General features: G+C 40.1%; 1 long non-coding RNA gene across 26 annotated transcripts in view; it reads left to right on the forward strand.

Moving 5' to 3' along the window:
- Positions 1–21,192, forward strand: part of LOC142024106 (uncharacterized) — a 130,250-nt gene that overhangs the window by 58,545 nt on the left and 50,513 nt on the right. For 21 of the 26 annotated variants that reach the window (XR_012648402.1, XR_012648413.1, XR_012648424.1 and 18 more), the window contains 3 exons: positions 4,224–4,315; positions 4,408–4,550; positions 4,857–4,966. The exons of 2 other annotated variants lie outside the window; for them this stretch is intronic. This is a non-coding gene — a long non-coding RNA (uncharacterized LOC142024106). The remainder of the gene's footprint in view (positions 1–4,223; positions 4,316–4,407; positions 4,551–4,856; positions 4,967–21,192) is intronic. 3 more of the 26 variants (XR_012648407.1, XR_012648404.1, XR_012648412.1) reach the window with 2 other exon arrangements.

A 21,192-nucleotide genomic window follows, 5' to 3' on the forward strand; every position in this document is an offset into this window, starting at 1 on the left:
AGGAACTACACTTTCTAAAGCGCACCATAGAGAATAAAAGTAGACTGGTGGAGGAGGAAATACTGAGGAGGAATGTGAGCTCTGAAAAGGAGCAAGAGGAATAGATTTTATCTTTGCTGTTATCTAGATTCCTGAACCTTCCTCACAGGGGAACAGGTATAAACATTGATTCTCTAGGATACAGAAGTCTGTGGGTCATGGAGGTGCTGTTATCGACCTTACTCGTTCAATGGAAAGGCTTGAAAGCAGGACAAACAAAGGCAGATGTGATCCTTGATACCGGAAATGTATGTTGAGCTAAGCAAGCAGGCAGCCAATGGGATTAATGCAAATTCTTTATTAAAATGAACAAAGACTGTAGGCCACAAAGATTACAAATACTGATAACAAGATAGTCACCAGAACTACATACAAGTGTTACATTAAGGTTTTTTGTTTTTTTTTCTGGATAGCTCTTAAATATTTCGCAAGAAGCCAATATACTCAAATTGAAGTAGATTAAAATAAATTGAATCATAGAATCATAGAACTGGAAGGGACCTCAAGAGGCCATCGAGTCCAGCCCCCTGCCCCGATGGCAGGACCAAGTACTATCTAAACCATCCCTGATAGACATCTATCTAACCTGTTCTTAAATATCTCCAGTGATGGAGATTCCACAACCTCCCTTGGCAATTTATTCCACTGTTTGACCGCCCTGACAGTTAGGAACTTTTTCCTAATGTCCAACCTAAACCTCCCTTGCTGCAGTTTAAGCCCCTTGCCTCTTGTTCTATCCTCAGAGGCCAAGAAGAGCAAGTTTTCTCCTTCCTCCTTCCAACTGCCTTTTAGATACCTGAAAACCGCTATCATGTCTCCCCTCAATCTTCTCTTTGCCAAACTAAACAAGGCCAATTCTTTCAACCTCTTTTCATAGGCCACATTCTCTAGACCTTTAATCATTCTTCTCGCTATTTTCTGGACCCTCTCTAGTTTATCCACATCTTTTTTGAACTGCAGTGCCCAAAACTGGACACAATACTCCAGCTGAGGCCTAACCAGTGCAGAGTAGAGAGGAAGAATGACTTCTTATGTCTTGTTCACAACACACCTGTTAATGCATCCCAGAATCATGTTTGCTTTTTTTGCAACAGCATCACACTGTTGACTCATATTTAGCTTGTGATCCACTATAATCCCTAGATCCCTTTCTGCTATAGTCGTTCCTAGACAGTCTCTCCCCATTCTGTATGTGTGAAACTGATTGTTCCTTCCCAAGTGGAGCACTTTGCATTTGTCCTTATTAAACTTCATCCTGTTTACGTCAGACCATTTCTCCAATTTATCCAGATCATTTTGAATTATGACCCTATCCTCCAAAGCAGTTGCAACCCCTCACAGCTCGGTATCATCTGCAAACTTAATAAGTGTACTTTCTGTGCCAATATCTAAATCATTGATGAAGACATTGAACACAACTGGTCCTAACACAGGCCCCTGTGGAACCCCACTTGTTACTCTTCTCCAGCAGGACTGAGAACTATTAAGAACTACTCTCTGGGTATGGTTATCCAGCCAGTTACGTACCCACCTTATAGTAGTCTCATCTAAATTGTATTTGCCTAGCTTTTTGATAAGAATATCATGAGAGACCGTATCAAATGCTTTACTAAAATCTAGGTTTACCACATCTACCGCTTCTCCTCTATCCACAAGTCTCATTATCCTATCAAAGAAAGCTATCAGATTAGTTTGACAAGATTTATTCTTTACAAACCCATGCTGGCTGTTTCCTATTACCTTACCACCTTCCAAGTGCTTGCAGATGATTTCTTTAATTACCTGCTCCATTATCTTTCCTGGCCCTGAAGTTAAGCTGACTGGCCTGTAGTTTCCTGGGTTATTCTTATTCCCATTTTTATAGATGGGCACTATATTTGCTCTTTTCCAGTCTTCTGGAATCTCTCCTGTCTCCCATGATTTTCCAAATATGATAGATAAAGGCTCAGATACCTCCTCTATCAGCTCCTTGAGTATTCTAGGGTGCATTTCATCAGGCCCTGGTGACTTCCAGACATCTAATTTTCCTAAGTGATTTTTAACTTGTTCTTTTTTTATTTCAACTTCTAACCCTACCCCTTTCCCACTAGCATTCACTATGTTGGGCATTCCTTCATCAGACTTCTCAGTGAAGACCGAAACAAAGAAGTCCTTAAGCATCTCTGCTATTTCCAAGTTCCCTGTTACTGTTTCTCCCTCCTCACTGAGCAATGGCCCAACCCTGTCCCTGGTCTTCTTCTTGTTTCTAATATATTTATAAAAAGCCTTCTTGTTTCCCTTTATGCCTGTAGCTAGTTTGAGCTCATTTTGTGCTTTAGCCTTTCTCCTACATTCTTGTGTTGTCTGCCTATATTCATCCTTTGTAATTTTTCCTTGTTTCCATTTTTTATACAATTCCTTTTTTATTTTGAGATCATTCAAGATCTCCTGGTTAAGCCAAGGAGGTTTTTTTCCATGTTTTCTATCTTTCCTACACAGTGGGATAGCTTGCTTTTGGGCCCTTAATAATGTCCCTTTGAAAAACTGCCAACTCTCCTCAGCTGTTTTTCCCCTCAGTTTTGCTTTCCATGGGATCTTACCTACCATCTCTCTGAGTTTACCAAAATCTGCCCTCCTGAAATCCATTATCTCTATTTTGCTGTTTTCTGTTCTACCCTTCCTTAGGATTGTGAACTCTGTGATTTCATGATCACTTTCACCCAAGCTGCCTTCCACTTTCAAGTTCTCTACCAATTCCTCCCTATTTTTTGTTAAAATCAAATCTAGAACAGCTTCCCCCCGGTAGCTTTTTCAACCTTTTGGAATAAAAAATTGTCTCCAATATAATCCAAGAATTTACTGCATAGTCTGTGCCCCACTATATTAGTTTCCCAACATACATCTGGATAGTTGAAGTCCCCCATCACCACCAAATCCGGGGCCCTGCTTGACTTTGTTAGTTGTTTAAAAAAAGTCTCATCTACCTCTTCCACCTGGCTAGGTGGCCTGTAGTAGACACCTAGCTGGACATAACCCTTGTTTTTTACCTCTCTTAGTCTAACCCAGAGACTCTCAACACGTCCAGCTCCTACGTCCATCTCCACCTCAGTCCAAGAGTGTACATTTTTAATGTAGAAGGCAACACCTCCCCACTTTCTTCCCTGTCTATCCTTCCTAAGCAGGCTGTACCCTTCAATACCAACATTCCAATCATGTGTACTATCCCACCAAGTTTCTGTGATGCCAATGATATCATAGTTATATTTATTTATTAGCACTTCCAGTTCTTCCTGCTTATTACCCATACTTCTTGCATTTGTATATAGGCATCTAAGATATTGATTTGATCTTGCCTCCCTGTTTTGCCCTGACCCGCTTTTTACTCTGACATTGCTGCCCATTCTGCCTCCCATTTCTGACCCATCACCCAGGTTTCCATGTTCTCCACTCACCTGTGGGCTTTGCTCCCCTGCCCCTGTCGAACACAGTTTAAAGCCCTCCTCACTAGGTTAGCCAGTATGTGTCCAAATACAGTCTTTTTTGAGGTGGTCTAAAGTAGTCATGGCAAATTATAGCCATAACACATTTTAGAGTTAGTGAATTGCTTGCAAAATGATTCTGGCTGCTTTTGTTGCTGTTTGTTTTCTTTAAGTACTTACTAAGTACTTAGAAGGAATAGTTATCAGAAGTTGTGTTGTCCATAAACTGTTTGCTTCAGATATGCAATTCTCACTAGTCATGATGTTTGTTTTTGGTACTTCACGGAACTTATGCATGATAATATTTCCCATTCTTGTTTAGATGGCTTAAGTGCTTTTAGCAGGAAAGAGATGAGTACCAAATAATATATGTATTATATGAATTCGCGGATAGTTACTTATGTTAAAACCCAATACAATATTAGTACTTGATATTATTTCCAAAATACTGTGTTTCAGCTTTACTTCAATGTCCTCACTGTGGTATTATTTGAGTGTTTAGGCTATTTTTTTTTAGACTAGCGTTTATTTACCTGCAAAGTAGAACTATCAAATTCATCACAAATCCATACACAGAACTTTAGATTTTTTTTTGCAATGCCACCTGCTTGTCATATATTAGTAAACAATGAACAACCTGACTACAGTAAATGTACCAAACTGAACTCAGTGTTTACACTGAAAATGATGTTCATGACTTAAGGTTTCATTCTCCTTGTCAAATAGGTATAGAAACAGGAAAAAAAGCCCCACACATAAAGTGAGATGGGGTAGAAAGGATCTAATTCAAGGAATGTTGGAATCAGTGGGAGAAAATGGTAATTACATGTACTTTCATATGAAAGGAATTCATAAAACTAGGATTTGTGTATGAAATAATTTCTTTGCCCCCACATTCTCTTCTTCACAGAAGCAAAATTACTCCACACACCTTCCAAATCAAGAGGACAGCCACAGAGAGCCTGTACTTCTGCTAGACATGAACTCATTTGCACCTTAGAATGGTGTGAGAAGTTGGAACAGAAACTTATCCCTTTTTCTGCCTCCATGCAAGTATGTATATTGAGGCACGTATTTAACATAATAACTAGGGACAGGCTGCACTAAGAGTTAAATAATTGTCCTTAAAGACAGTCTAGCCAGGGAAATAAATCTAAAGAGACAGTTATAAAGCGAAGAAGAGAATCAGAGCATCTGATCTTCCTATGATAGCACATAACAGCATTTCCCTTATCAGGATACTACATGGACTATGTCCCTCTACCTATGTTCAAATGGTTTTATGGATTAAGTTGAGAAGTGGACAGGACTTCAATAACAAATCATTTCCCAACAGAAATTTCTCTTTTTCATTATCAGAGGCTACCCTTGATTGACAGCATCCATCACTCCAGAAAGATGTTCCCAGGTTTTTTTGCACCATCTTCAGCACAATGCAGAAGAACAACCTCAAACGATTTTGAGACAATGTTAAGATAAGAGTCTTATTGGGTCTCTTACTTTATTGAACAGTTCTTCTGTCATATACGTGAGCTCTGCATCAGAATCATTGGCAGTCCTTGCTCTCAAGTGTCTTTGGCTGTAAATAAAACACTTTCTTTTTTTGTCTGCTTCAGCTTTAGTTGTTAATTCCTTCTCTATCTTAGTATTGTTTGCTGGGCTCAAAATACATGACATGTGTCAGGCTAGATCATTTTTGGCCCCTCAGTAGAACTGTCAAATTCATCAGTACTTTATCATAAACAGATTTTAAAACATTTTCACAATAAATTCTTTGTAGAAAAGTGAGGATAGTCAGTACTGGGGGACAGTGGAGTGGAAGCGAGTGTCATTTGGAGCTTCCTGTTCCTGTGCTGTTTGGCTCTGGAGTAATTCATAATTGCTTAGAAGCAGCTCTGACTTCAGCCACTTCCTTTTTTTTCTTACTAAAAGCAAATTCAATTGCATAACATGTAGCTACAGTAAAACCCTAAGTTACATGTGGGTTGCATTCCTGCAACCCCTACCCCCCACATAACTCTAATTTTCACACAAGTTGGAATGGGGAGCTGGGAACCAGGCTGACACTTGGTTCCCAGCTCCCCACCACTTGCAGGACCCAGGATACTCACGAGCCCACCAGGGCTAGTCAGTTTCCTGGTTTCTTCTCCCTGCCTTCCCCCTGCTGTGCAGGTGTCAGGCTGACAGCAGCGCCACTGGGGGGAAGGCAGGGAGCAGGGGCTGTCAGGTGTCGCTGTCAGGCTGACTATCACACGGCTGAGGAAAATCAGGGAAAAGGGTCTCTTAGCTGACAGAGCATTAAATTGAGTTATGCACAACCTGAAGCTGTGTATTTTGGGGGTTTACTACACATTCCTGTTACAAGTATCAGAGAGGTAGCAGTGTTAGTCTGTAGCTTCGAGAACAACAAGAAGTCTTGTGGCACCTCGTAGACTAACAGATATTTTGGAGCATAAGCTTTCGTGGGCAAAGACCCACTTCATCAGATGCATGAGTTGGGGGTGGGGGTGGTTCCATCCAGGGCATACTACACAATCCATTGTTTATAGCCAGGCACTAAGGTACAACCATATTTGCTCTGATCCATCAGACAGAGACAAACATCTACAAGACCTTTACCAAGCCTTCCTCAAACTATAATACCCACCTAAGGAAGTGGGGAAACAGACTGATAGAGCCAGATGGGTACCCAGAAGCCACCTGCTACAAGACAGGCCTCGCAAGGAAAACGAGAACACCACTGACCGTCACATACAGCCCCCACCTAAGGCCCCTCCAACACATCCTCTGCGATCTGCAACCCATCCTGAACAGTGATCTTTCACTCTCACAGACCTTGGGAGGCAGGCCTGTCCTCGCCTACAGACAGCCTGCCAACCTTAAACAAATCCTCACCAGCCACTACAAATCACAAACCAGTGACTCTAGGCCTGGAACCAGCCCCGGCAATGGCCCTCGCTGCCAACTCTGCTCACATATCTACACCAGTGACATCATCACAGGACCTCACATCAACTATACCATCAGGGGCTCCCTTACCTGCACATCTATTAATATAATATATTCCATCATATGCCAGAAATGCCCCACTGCAATTTACATTGGCCAAACTGGACAGTCTCTCCATAAAAGAATAAATGGATATAAATCAGACATCAGTAAGGGTAATGTACAGAAGCCTGTGGGGAAACATTTCAATCTCCCTGGATGTTCAGTGGCAGATTTAAGGGTGACAGTCCTGAAACAAAAAAATTTCAAAAATCAAATGGATAGAGAAATCTCTGAGCTGCAATTTATTTGCAAATTTGACTCCATTAACCATGGATTAAACAGAGACTGGGAGTGGCTTGCAACTTACAAAGGCAGTTTCTCTGCTCTGGTGCTAATGTCTCCCCATTAGACTCTGACAAAGGCTCACATCCCCCTGTCTGATCTGACTTGTTTTTTTCTCTTTTGATAAGTACTGTTGATACTGGGCCATTTCCACTTTGCTGAATAGACTTTGTCAGCTCTGGCCCTCCCTCTTACTGTGACCCCACTCTTTAAATACCCCTCTGAAACCACCCCCCAACTCGTGCATTTGATGAAGCGGGTCTTTGCCCACGAAAGCTTATGCTCCAAAATATCTGTTAGTCTATAAGGTGCCACAAGACTTCTTGTTATTCTCATTCCTATTGCAAGTATTTGTTAGTTACAGTTAAGCGCATTTGTTCAACTCGTTGTGTTGTTATGTTAACAGACTGCATGGATTCATTGTAGAAATTGTGATATCTGTTTCCTCTGCCATATTCATCCATAGGTAATCAAAAACCATAATGTGCTACATGGACACATATTAATCATCATAACTGTGGTTTGTGACCCCAATGTAATCCTTCAATTTAAATTAATATCATGCATTTTGACCATTAAACAATTATAGCCCACAGAACTAGCTGTTTTCCTAAACAGTAAGTGTAAGTCATATAACTCTATGTTCTGCTGTAAGCATGCATATGCAGTTTGCACTTTGATTATGTAGTTTGCAGGCTGAACCTCTCTAATCTGGAACTCTCTCATATAGCAACATTCATATTCTGGCTTGATTTTAGTTAGCTGGATGACCACTTATTAAGTTTTCCATGGTTCCATAAAGTTTGTTTACAGACACCAGTCCTGGCTGTCAGTCTTCTATAGTGGTATTTAGCTGTAATTTACCACTAAATGTCTTTAAAGAGCCCCATCTGCAGAGAAAGTAGTGCTAACGTGTTAGACAATATGGACCTCCCGTGGTCTGGCAAATTCTCTTGTCCAGCACGGGTCAAGTTCCGAGGGTGCCAGACAAGAGAGGTTCAACCTGTATGATTCTCAGACAAATCAAATATGCTGTGTAGCAGAAGTACCATCCTCTCACTGACTGAAACTGCCTTTTCCCCTTAAAATGAACTTGATATGTGAGTGTGAAGCAAGAGTATGCAGATGTGACCTATTGAAAGAGAATAATTATTGCTTTGGAGCTTTCCATAAATGTAAGCTGATATTTGCACACTAATCAACCAGAAACTGCTATTCATAAAAGAACAATTATCATGATTATTTATATAATATATATAATACTATAATCTTGTGTTTTCCTTGCGCCTTTCAGCACAAAAAAGCCAGAAGTTCTTAATTAGCTTGGGGCCAGATTCTGCTCACCTTCCTGATGTCAATAATTCCATTGGATGAATGGGACTATTTGTGTATGTGTAAAACGACTGTACCACTCAGTGACACTACAAAAAACTGCTCAGCATAGGAATTAAAAAAAAAAAGAAGAAAAAGGGAAACATTTAGATAGTTGCAAATGCTTTAAAAGAACTTTTGTGAGATCAGCAGGTGTAAGACCCTCAGAGAAAACTTGGAATTGAGCTTTCCCTTATCTAAATTTGATTCCTCCAGTGACACAGCACTGGTACTATCCTGTTAGGGTATTAGCTTGTTAGTGACTTAAGCCTTCATTCAACAAGATACTTTTAGCATGTACCTAACTTTCTGTATGTGATTATACCATCTGAGGGCAATGGACTACTCATATAAAGCTGAAGTCAGATCAGTGCTCAAGAGCCCGGGGAGATGTGAGTGGTGCATACCACAGGAGAAGAACTACATGATACATCCCTTTGATAACCCAATTTTAGTATCACGTATTGAATTTTTTTTTTTTTGCCTTTTCCTCACAAGCCTAACTGCAGGCAATAGACAATACAGCATGTTCTACTCAGCTTACAGATTCCCAGGGACTCCCTTTGAAAAGATTAATACTGAAAATGTATTTTTTATTTGGAAATATACATTGTCACCAGGCATGAAGCTCTCCATGTTATTAAGCATTCTTACAAAGTAGGCAAGCCACTGTAACCAGTCCATGCTTCCTCATCTGTAAAACGCAGATGATATTTACAGTTCTTTTGTAAAACTCTGGTTGCTGCAGATGAAAAGTGGTATACAGAGGCCAAGTGTCATTATGCTAATGAATACCATGCATTGCAAAACTACAACATGCCAGCTGTTCAGTTTACAGGCCAGCAATACAGACCCATCTTCCTACTACACCAAATAAAATTCAAACCTTCCATCTCTATGAGACAATTAATTCTCAAGTTTACAAATGCTTTGCCAGTTAAGCTTCACACTGAACACAACCCTTCGTGTTCAATCTTTAGTAGACAGAAAGGGAAGATAGAAAGGCATGAGACGGGGACTGAGAATATCCTGCCACACCAGCAATGGAAAGTTGAAACCGAAGAACTGACATGGGTAACAACCCAGTGCATTCTAGACAGCAAATTGTCATATGAGAGTATATAGATAAATTATATCCAAGTACCTGAATTGTACCTATGTAGTCCAGGTCACAGTTGTCATGTACTTAAAGCACTTCTTTCTCCTGAGGCACAGCCACAGATACCTGCAGAAACTAAAGATTCTGCTTATGAGGGTGTAGCCATGCATGTGTATATATTTTATATGGCCTCAATACCTCCATCAAGAGACTAAACCATGTAGCCACCTTGCATGTTTTTTCAGCTGTAGGCATAAATTATTTAACTTTCTAAAAATGAATAATAAAACATCCAAATAGGAATGTGAATCTAGACACTGGTAACGGCTCTGTGTAATACTTCCACTGATTAGGGAGAATCAATGCGTGAGTGAGTAAACAAATTGTAGGTGCAAAGAATATGATAATCACCTCAGTACTCTCTAAAACTTTTCTCCTAACCCAGTATCCTACCTAGGCCTTTTTATTTAACTTTTTTTTTTCATTAGACTGATGGATTTCCCAGTGCTACAATTATAATTTCACATTAATTCTGCCCACATACAAAAGATTTTCTATAACTTATTGTTTTATACCTGAAACTCAGCTGGCCTGACAAGGATTGTATTTGCTTTCAAATATCTGCACACAGCTGATTAGCGGTAAAAGTTTTATGTCATGAGTATTCCTTCACCCTACCTAAACTTTAAAGTAAACATAGGAGTGTGTCAAAATTGAACCTTCTGCTAGTATAGCAATCTGCCACTAGTAATAAAATGAATTTATATACGTAACCCTTCTGCCAGAAGGAGTCAGCAGCAACCAGGGCCGGGTTCAACATCTTTTCATCCATCTCACATAGAAACAGCTTGGGCCCCCACCTAGTAGCCTGGGAAATCACATAACCCTGGCTGCCTCAGAGAGGCAATGCTTCCCCACTTGCAAACACAGAGTCCGAGTGTAGAAAAGAAATTTTTAATGAAAGAGGCACAAAAGTCATATGGCATAAGCTTTGGAAAATACCTTACCCAGAGCTCATTACCAATCTTCAAGCAACTGTCCCAGCTCAAATGGATAGAGCAGTGTTCTTTGCCTCTCAGGTTCACCATCCAATACTGTAAACAGCCAATCCACACACCCAAACTTTCTCCATTCCCCACTTCAAATGCCCCACTTACAACTCTGTCCAATCCGTGCAGGCCTTGACACATCACCCTGATGGAGTCCCTCACTGAACCTGAGGTAATGCCACCTTTGTGCTGGTCCAGCATTGCGCTTGCGCCCTGCCAGCTGCCTCACAGCATTCCACTTTCCCCCTGCCACTGGTCACTCCTGCTGGCTGCCCGCTCCTTCTCCTACCGCCTGCCCACCGGTCGTACCTGCCAGCCGCTCACTGCTTCTCTTACTAGCCAGCTGCCAGTCACTCCTACCAGCCACCCACCTGCTGCTGTCTTGTTGGTTCTGCTGTAGGCAAAACCCTGTGATTCCAGCTCTCCATAGCTTCAGCTACCCGTGATTTCAGCTTATAGTGTCATTCAACATGGGACTAGCCACAGCATCTCAGTATCCATCAAGGTGGAGTCTCATAGAATAACTACAGACTTATTTTTAGGTCTACCTTTGAACAGTACGGGGGAGAACTAGTCAAACTGGTCTTAGAGCTGTGCAGCCAAAAGGCTTCCAGCCAGCTGGTTCAATCACTACCCCTCCTCCTCCTTTTCTTTCCCAATGATTGGATGGAAGGAGCCCTCTGCAATCCATATCTTCCACAGCAGCGATGACTGCCCTGTACCCGCACAACAACTTCCAGCTTAGGTGAAACTCCATAATTCTTACACTGGGAGATAGCATATATTGTGACTTTACAACAACATGTTGTTTACGACACACAAAATCTCATTGCTTTACCTGCTCCCATCAGGCTTTATTTACAAGGTATTACATGTGCACACCTTTGCATTTTCATGCAAATAACCTCTGAAGGACACAATCCCCAAATCCTTCCTCAGTATTGAGCTCCTGCTGTCCCATTCCTTACATCTACAAGACAGAAAAGTATGTGGAAATTATTCAAGGTTTGTTTTCCTTAAAATGGTAAGATTGCTTAAGAACTGGAGACTTTTCTCTGCTTTACTGAGGGTATGCTTTCACAGGCACACTTCTTACTTCTATAACAAGTGATTCCTTAAAGGATACCTGTAATTAATTGTCATATTTTTAATTAGTCAGGGTAAATTTTTTGAATCCACAAGGGTTATAGCCCAGATTAAAAAAGAAAGAAAAAAAATCATTAAAATCAATAGGATTACTTAATAGGATTATAGTTGAGCATATGCTTAAGTCACTTGCTAGATCACATCAAAAAGAGATTCCTTGGGCGGTTTCAATGATGTTCCCCACCTCAGATGGCTATGCTTCTCCAAAAACAAAAATTAAGTATAATACATCTCATTTCAAATAACAGAAAACAGAAACAAGAAAGAAAGAAAGAACTAAGATAAAGTCTCAACAAAAGAGGATAGTGTGCGTGAGTCACTTTCTTGAGCAGTCAAGTATCAGAGGGGTAGTCGTGTTAGTCTGGATCTGTAACAGCAACAAAGGGTCCTGTGGCACCTTATAGACTAACAGAAAAGTTTTGAGCATGAGCTTTCGTGAGCACAGACTGATGCATCTGATGAAGGGAGTCTGTGCTCACGAAAGCTCATGCTCAAAACTTTTTTGTTAGTCTATAAGGTGCCACAGGACCCTTTGTTTCTGTTTCTTGAGCAGATTTCTTGAGCTAATACATAGGGGATGCACCTTCAGACAAACTCAGCTCTATACTTTAGTCAGAAAGATGCAATGAATATAACATAGATTTAAATATATTAGTTACACAAATTGGAATTCTTTAACAGTTTTTGTGAGAGTGACAGAATCTGCTTGGCAGTACAGTTAATTTACTAGGAAAAGAGTGAAACAAGGCAGCAGAAATAGAACAGATAGTATAATAAATCAGCCTGCAGTCCTAGGGGAAAAAAGGATCTCTGCATTTTGTGCACTGCAACAATCTTGCCGTGCAAATGGGAATTTTTTGTCTTGTCTCAGGATAAGGCTTTATACCTGCTGAACTAAAGAACCTATGGTCTATCACTGGCTTTCCTTCAGTGTTCTAAATGTACTTGTTCATAGATTCCTAAATTAACAAGAGCAGTTGTACATAGCAAGTGAACTCATTATAATTGGTTATCTTATGATTGAAGTGCTTAATTCCTTTTGGATATGAAAATTGGATATGAAAAGGTCACAGAAATGCTTAAATATAGGATAATCGGGTGATTAAGCCAGATAATTTGGATCATCATCAATTGATTAAAATTCATGATAGTGACAACTGCTTGTAGTAATAGTGTTGATGTTATAAAATTTCTGCATAACTGTTTATGTTCCTGGGTATATGTGTCCAGTATATCTTAGTCTTAGCTCCTTCAGTAGGACCTTTTCTTGGTCTTCATCTCTCACTTTGTCTTCTTGCAACACCAAGGAGAACTAAGAAACTAAATGGATCCTGGGTGTAACTCTGTGAAAGTCAGTGCAAGTTTTCAGAAGCCAGTATAATTCTTTAAATAATAGCAGGATAATCTTAGGGCAGACAATTTATCAGTTTCAACTTTTAACAACATTTAAATTAAATTACACAAATTGTATACATATTGTGGTGCCTAGTGGTGGAAACTCCTCTGAATTTGTTCCCATTGAAATGTGACTAAATTAATTCTGTGCCTCTCAGTCCCACATCTCACCCAGTCCCTCAAACATGCATCAAGGATTCTGAACCCCCACAGAAGCACTACTTCAGTTAGTTATGTTCTTCCCAGACGAGGCCAATGAATTATGTGTATTCCAGCCCTTGGCCCCACATTAATTTTGCATTTCTCCAATCCTACATCAATTCCTTCTCTGGACTCCAGCTTCACTTAAATTAATACTGTGTCTCCCCCCAACTTACCATATTTTCTCACATCTACTGCCTCATTTGAGTTTTTTTCCCCCCACACCTTGGCTCCATTTATGCTCCTTGTCACTCAGCAAATTCCTACAATTCTGGTCAGTCTTTACAGTTCTCTGCCCAATTTCAAGATGGGGATTGGTGGCTCCATCAGGAACTCAGGGACTTCTGCCATCCACTCGATGGAGCTAGATGTGCAGAGGTAGAGAAAAAAAAGGAAAGGTGGAACGAGGAGAAAGGAACATCGTTAACAGGGAACATGGGAACTGAGCCATCATTACCTTCTGGACTCTCTGTCCTGAATGATCATTCTCCCACATGAAAATGATACTGCAATAAATTGCTGCATTGTACTTCCTCTACCATAACACCAAGTCTTTTCTCAGATTCTGGTGAGAGAGAGAGAAAGAGAGAGAGAGAGAGATACTTCTGTCTAGTTCAGATTCAGCTCTGATTGACTCTCTTGCTTAGGAAACAGAGGAATGGGCAAGTGCAAACTACCCCCATACACTGAGTAACAAAGTCTGAAAACTCTGGTGAGAAGCACAGAGTTGGCATGTCTGGGGCAGTACTAAAGCTTAGTACATTGCTATTGTGCAAGGTAAAACACATTGGCTGTGTCTGCACTTGCATTCCACCTTTGAAAGAGGTATGCAAATGAAGGAATCTGAAAATGTACATAAGGTGCAGATTTGCATATCTGGCACCTCATTTGCATGTTCTAATTTCAAAAGAGCTTCTTTTGAAAGAAGAAAACCAGTGTAAACACTGCTCTTTCGAAAGTAAACCACATCTTCAAAAGAATCCTTCTTCCCATAAAAAAGAGCAGTGTCGACACTGATTTTCTTCTTTCGAAAGAAGCTCTTTTGAAATAAGAATATGCAAATGAGGTGACAGATATGCAAATCTGCACCTCATTCGCATTTTTGATTTCCCTCATTAGCATACCTCTTTCAAAAGAGGAATGCAAGTGTAGACATAGTGGCCATTTCTACACATGCCACTTTCTTCCAAAATGTCATGCTAATAAACAGCCCAAAATATGCTAATGAGATGTGGACGTAAATTCCCCATGGCTCATAGCATAAAGTCACATGATTTGGAGTCCAGAAGACATTCTTCTGGACTCCAAAACACCATTTAGAAGCACGGCCCGGGGGGATCTTTGGGAAGGAAGTCCTTCTTCTGGAGGCCCCTTCTTCCTGAAAATTTTTGGGGGCCGTGCTTCTAACAGACATTGTGGAGTCCATAAGAACATCTTTTGGACTCCAAATCACGTGACCTTATGCTAATGAGGTGCAGGGAATTTACATCTGTGCCTCATTAGCATATTTGGGGCCATTTATTAGCATGCCACTTTTGAAGAAAGTGTCTTGTGTAGAAACGGACAGCCATTCACACAATACGCTGCCTGAAGAATCCACCAAAGTACTTTTCTTATTTTTTTTCCCCCAACACATACTGGCTTGGTGTCTCTTGTACATTTATGTATAATAGCTTTTCTGAAAACACTTATTCTCATATTTTCCAGTCTGGAAAAATGAGAGGTGGACAACAGTTCCCATGGAATTTCATATTTATACAAATGACAGACACTGGTTAAGCAAATTCTCTGGTGTTAATCCCACTATCCCTCAATTCTGAACTGGAGAAATACACAAAAGGAGTGACAAAATCAATCAGTCTCCCTTCCAGTCAATCTTCTTTGCTTAAACTGTCAACAAGGGGCCACATTTTCATACTTTTATGCCTTTCAAGGAAAGAACCTTATGTCCTTGATATAGTTTAAAAATGCCAAAGTATAGCTTCAAGTTGCTTAGCATGAAGTAGCCAGTTCTGTTCATTTGATCTTGAGATTATTGTGTTATAAACACCCTATCAACAACGTCAACCAAATTCAGTCTCAAAATAAAATGTGCATTTCCCATTCTCTGATAGAAATGCTCTCCAATGAGTTATTTATATTTTCCAATTCTTCCCTCACTTTCCTTTCCCTCCTGGTATTGTGGATTGTTATGTTTTATTTGTTATTTCTGTGACTAAGATTGTAATTTCCTCAGGGCAGGGGATCCTGTCTTAATGCCTGCAAAATGATACCCCAATGGAACTATGAAAATAACAATCCATTTCACATAGCCTAGCACAGCTCTTTTGAATGGTAATTTCAGCATCTACCAAACTGGATCACATCTGAACCAGTGACCGAGAGTTGAAAGGCTCTATATCCTATTATCAATTGCCAGAGGCATCCAGTCCTCTAGATCGTTTCCTCCTAACCTCAAATAGTGAAAGTTATTGAGTGCTAGTTTTAAACAACACTTTCAAACTCCATTCTATAATTCCAATCCTGCCATCCCTAGCTACTGTAATATCACAAACTAATTTAACAGCAGGACAATGAAATGAGGTAAAAGCAGTGTCAGATATAATTATAAAATTGCATTAATTTCTTACCATGATTTGCAACCATAATATTTTAAAATTATGTCTATGAATAAGCAGCTTAAAAATAATTTGTAATAGCCCCTTTTGAGGCTATAACATTTATCATAATCAGTATGCAATAGCAAGTGGTAACCACATATTTTTTTTAAAAAATAAGTTTATATTAAAACAAAACTTACTAATGATCTGCTCACTGAAAACATATTGCAGAGACCAGTCTTGCAAAAACTTTGCTACCAAGATTAATGGTTATCATTTGGGGGGGCCTGATCTATAAACATGTGTGTGTTTAACTTTTAGCATAGGAGTTGTCCCATTGACTTCAGCATACCTGCTCCCATGCTTAAAGATAAGCATGTATATGTTTGCCAGATTGAGGACGTAAGATGTCCCACTGAAGCTCTGTGGGCCTCAGTTCAGTCCTGGTAAATGTTGTTACAATGCCTATTTATAAGAAGAGGTTGTAGTGCAGGACATATACCCCAGTGTCTTATCTCCCTTCATCTCCAGGATGACAGGGCGAGGCAGTGACTGAGGAAGGGCAAGTGTCTGTTTGCAGAATTGTCAGCAGTCATGATGGAGTTGCTTAACTGATCCTGTCTGGTGGTGTCAGCAACTAAGTCAGCTCAGTGGTCCAGATCTATTTAGGTGCTGGGTGGACAGGGCCTCAAGAGAAGCCATTCAGTGCTGCTGCTGACCTCTGTGACAACTTTCTCGGCAGAGTCCTCCATCTTCATCTTCTCTGACTGGAGTGTCCTTTGCCTCATTTCTTGCTGCAGCATCCTTAGTCTGCCTTGTCTCTTGCAGAGATGTCCCTATAGGAGGAAACAAAGCACTCAGGTTCCTTGAGAAGAGTCCTGGGTCCTGGCTGCTTAGGAATGAGCTTTTTGACACAATGCAAAAAGTTCTTTTCCTCTCCCTGAGCTTTACTGGGAGCCCAAAACCCCCAACTGCACCCCCAGATTCTAAGTTTGTATTATGACATAGGGGTTACATGTGTGAGGAAATTCTAAAGAATATTCTTTTGAAAAAGAGCATATCACCCAGGCTGGGGTGGCCATCCCTCCTGTTTTTAATGGGACAGTCCCTTATTTAGGCTGCCTCACAGGTGTCCTGACATTTTAAGTAAATGGGCAAATTGTCCCATATTTTGTGGGTGTCCTGTTCCCCAGCAACCACTGTCTTGGGCAGCAGGCCCTCTGCAGAGGGGCTGCCTCGTTCCCCAGCATCCCACTCCTCAGAGAGGCAGCTCTTGCTGAAGGGAAGCTCTTCTACAGGGTGGCTGCCCTGACCCCCCATTTCTGCAGCCACTGCTGCCAGGGACCTCTTCTGTAAGGTGGCTGCCACATTTCCTGGCACCCCTGCTGGGAGGCTATGGAGACCCTACTCTCTGCACCCACCCCTATCCCCAGCCATGAGGTTATGGAGCCCGGGCCCTCTGATCCTTGTCATTAGGAGGCTGCAAGGCCCTCATCCTCAGTGACTCCCTGTGGGGCAGAAAGCCCCCATCATGAAGGAGCCCTGACATGGGACAGCAGCCACACCCTTCCCAGAGGCCAGTGTCCCATATTTGCCATAGGGCAATGTGGTCACCCTACCCCAGGCTAAATTACCGAAACAAAATAAACAGAAAAATCAAGGATTAAAAACAAGGTAATAAAAGTGGGAGTTTAGTACAGAGACAAGAGAAGATAGATTATGAGAATTAGGAATAGGGATAAATGGATTTTAAAAGAAATCTCTCTGTATACTCATTTCTCTCCCTTTTTGTCCTGTTCAACTGTAACCTGTCAGAACCAAGCTCCAGTCTTTTTAGCTGTCTTCAGGTGCCAGTTTAACTTTTCTATATAAATTATATATAATAATAACCTTTATCCACCCATCAGCTTGTGTCCGCAAAACTCTGATGAATTCCCTGGCATAAGCTGAAACTCACCGGTAGAAAACAATGTTTGCTTTCCCTTTTGGTGATGAATTCCAAAGATGCACGTAGGTCTCAATTACATCTCCAGCTTTAGCGTCTCTACACCATAGCTTGTTTTATCACTCTATATCATTCATTTACTTAATTTAAAATAATCTAGGTGTGGGACATTTACCTTAGTTCTAAAACCATTGTTGACACTGAGTTATGTCAGCAAGTAAGTGAGTTCTAGGTACTCAGATATATTTTGAAAGCCAGTTGTTACCCTCCATGAACTCTCATTTTTGGCTTTTGCATCCTAATTTGAGAAGAGGAACAGTAGTCTATCATTCTGCAGTAACTCCTTAGCAGATATTATTGTTAGTAGTGTGTGTTTTTCCATTTAACTATCTAGTATTTTTCTCATAATATATAGCATTCTGAGAGAATCAATCAGCCATTTCTAATGTGTTATTATTGGGTCTAAACATATGGGCCTTGAGTCACCCGGAATAACTCCCATTTTGTGAAGGCAGGGAAGATTACTGATCTTGGCTTTATTCTCAGGTAACCTACTCATAAGGAACTTGGCCAGCCTGCAGATATGTTTCTTTCTGATCAGGGATTTAGACTACAACTGTCACTCTCCCCTTTTCCCCTGTTTCCCATTGCATTTCCATTTTGTTGGTTAGTTGTGTAATTTATCCTCCATGTCCACATGGAATATTTTTAAATTCAATAATTAAGTGTAACATATGGTTACCCACAGCAAAAGCCTCTGATTCATACTTCAGTATTGGCATAATCTAGTAGCCAACATGCAAACATACTCATGGGAGATTTTATTTACTTACACAGCGGTTAGTAGGGAAGAGAGAATAAATTCAGGTTTTCTTTAGGGAAGGGGATAGTGCATTTAGCTATGTGGGAGACCTTATTAAATGGTACCATTCCTGAATCACATGCTACACAAAGCTGGCCCTGAAAAACCAAGAATTTTAAATAAACACAGTGCCCTCATTTACCTGTCAGCTAGAAAGTGATGGATTCCTATGATGCTAATATTTTGTTTGTTTGTTTGATCGATTATATTTAAGGCATTACTATAGAACACTAAACTCATGCCACAAGCATTGTGCGAAAACATGCAAGCAGCTTTAAAAAAAAAAACTTCTCCATGACACCATGGTATTTTGGAGATCAAAATGATCCACAATAAAACTGACCGCAATATGTTTTATTCTGTGCATTTTTTTTTAGACTATGCATTACATGACGAAGAAATTACTTCCCCCAAGAACATTAAGCGTATAACACATCTTCTGGAAAAGAAACATTATTATAGCATCAAAACAAAAAAGCAGTAAAGTAGCACTTTAAAGACTAACAAAATAATTTATGAGGTGAGATTTCGTGGGACACGCCCCCTTCTTCAGACCAGAGCCAGACCAGAACAGACTCAATATTTAAGGCACAGAGAACCAAAAACTATAATCAAGGAGGACAAATCAGTAAAAAATTATCAATGTGAGCAAATCAGAGAGTAGAGGGGTGGCAGGCGGTGCGGGGTGGGGAATCAAACATTAGATTAAGCCAACTATGTAAAAAAGCCCGTTGCATACTTGGCTTAATCTAATTCTTAACCTCCCTCCCCCTCAGCCCCTCTACTCTCTGATTTGCTCACCTTGATATTTTTTTTCCTGATTTGTCAACCTTGATTATTATTTTTGGTTCTCTGTGCCTTAAATATTGAGTCTGCTCTGGTATGACTATGGGCTGAAGAAGTGGGTCTGTCCCACAAAAGTTCACCTAATAAATAATTTTGTTTGTCTTTAAAGTGCTACTTTACTGTTTTTTTATTTTGATAGTATATAGACCAGCATGGCTTTCTCTCTGTTACTAATTATTATAAGATGTTTTATTTACATTACCTTTACTAAGCCATGATCCACATTTCATGCTTTGGTGGTTTTAAAGTTGTTTATTGCTCTATTTTTCTTATCACTGAGGAACATGTTGAGAATTCCTGTCACTTATCGGTCTTCAAGGACTTATGTACTGGACTTACATGAGTTTTGTATGGAGAATAAAATGCCTTTGTTTCACACCACCAGAGAGCACTGTTGGATTGTTAAGATTTGCCTTTTCTTTCTTTCAGACATTAGCTAGAGTAATGAGAACCAGGGAGACAAATAAAACTTAGCTAAATATTCCTTCTTTCTTACCGCATGACAAATGTCACCAGTGCAGAAGGCATAATAAATCAATTGGTCTTTTTGTGTTTATAGTTCTGTATTCTTTCAACATCTTTCTCATAAATAAATGAAAAGACCAGTGTTCCCAAGGTTGCAATTAGCAACATAGTTTGTACCATAAACTTTCATAAATGTAGCTTTGTTTCCCAGCTCAGTGGCAGAGTTGTATATTGCACCACAGTAAAATTGGGTGTGGGAGACATCTCAGGATTCTCACTGTGAGCTGGAGGAAATATAACTTTAACCCCAAGGTAATATGCTGGGAAGCATAGGAACATGCTACATGAGTGCCTTGCTATTGTGCTAATCAATCCGCCTTAGCAGCAGCTGTTCATCCACACTTCCAATTTAAGAGGCAAGTACCGCTATTACGTTTGCAAAGATCAAGTGGAAAAAAATGATGGTCCTTGGGACTAAGAGGTGGGAGAGGGATTAATGGCAATTTGGTCTTCTGAAAAGCTTTCCATTAAAACCAAGTGGTGCAAGGGAGAGCCTGTGCCCTGAAGGACAAGTCACCATTTAAAAAAAAAAAAAAAGTGTATCCATTTTAGAATCCTTTTGATTTTTCAACAGGGCTAGTCAATTATCCATCTATTTCTATCCAGGCAGGTACTTCTCTGAAATATCACTAGAATACTTGAGTGCACCATTTCATCATTTGTTCAAGGATGTTAAAAGTGACCATGTTAGGAAGGGATTTTGAGTGTAAGGTACAACCTCTGCTGACTAAAGACTTGCTAAGATCTCTTGTGGGTCTTCTAGATTTGTGGAGGCCCTTCAGAGCAAAGATGGTACATGGAAAAGAAAATATTCTGAAGACATTCTAGGGTTGTGTGCAGGAATTTTCCAGAGAAGAGAATGTTTAAATGACTATAAAGTGTTGAGAAAAATCTAAATTAATTTGTTATAGTTTTGCTTTGTTAATTACTGAATTACTAGAGGGAGAGAAAGTAAGAAAATTCCTCTTTGGAAAATGATGGTTAATTTCAACCCTGTGAAAATAAAATCCTGCTGAAGGAAATGCACTAAATCACAAAGCTATAGCCCAGGAAATGTTTAAACCTATCTACCTTCTCCCTTTGCAAAGGAAACACTTGGTAATAATATTACTTAGTACACAGGACAATTGTATGAGGAAAGAATAAAACTAAAATGTCTACTACCTTCCATTCCTATTCCAACTTTCATCCAATAAATCTATATTTAGCCTTACTGTGAGAAAAGGACCAAATACCCAGAATTTTTTCTACAGTCCTTCCCTATATACTTACAGAGGTTACTGAAAGCTTTTTAGAGCACCAAGGTTTGATATGTCGTACATA

The sequence above is a fragment of the Carettochelys insculpta genome, chromosome 1 (assembly GCF_033958435.1).
Source record: "Carettochelys insculpta isolate YL-2023 chromosome 1, ASM3395843v1, whole genome shotgun sequence".
NCBI lineage: Eukaryota > Metazoa > Chordata > Testudines > Carettochelyidae > Carettochelys > Carettochelys insculpta.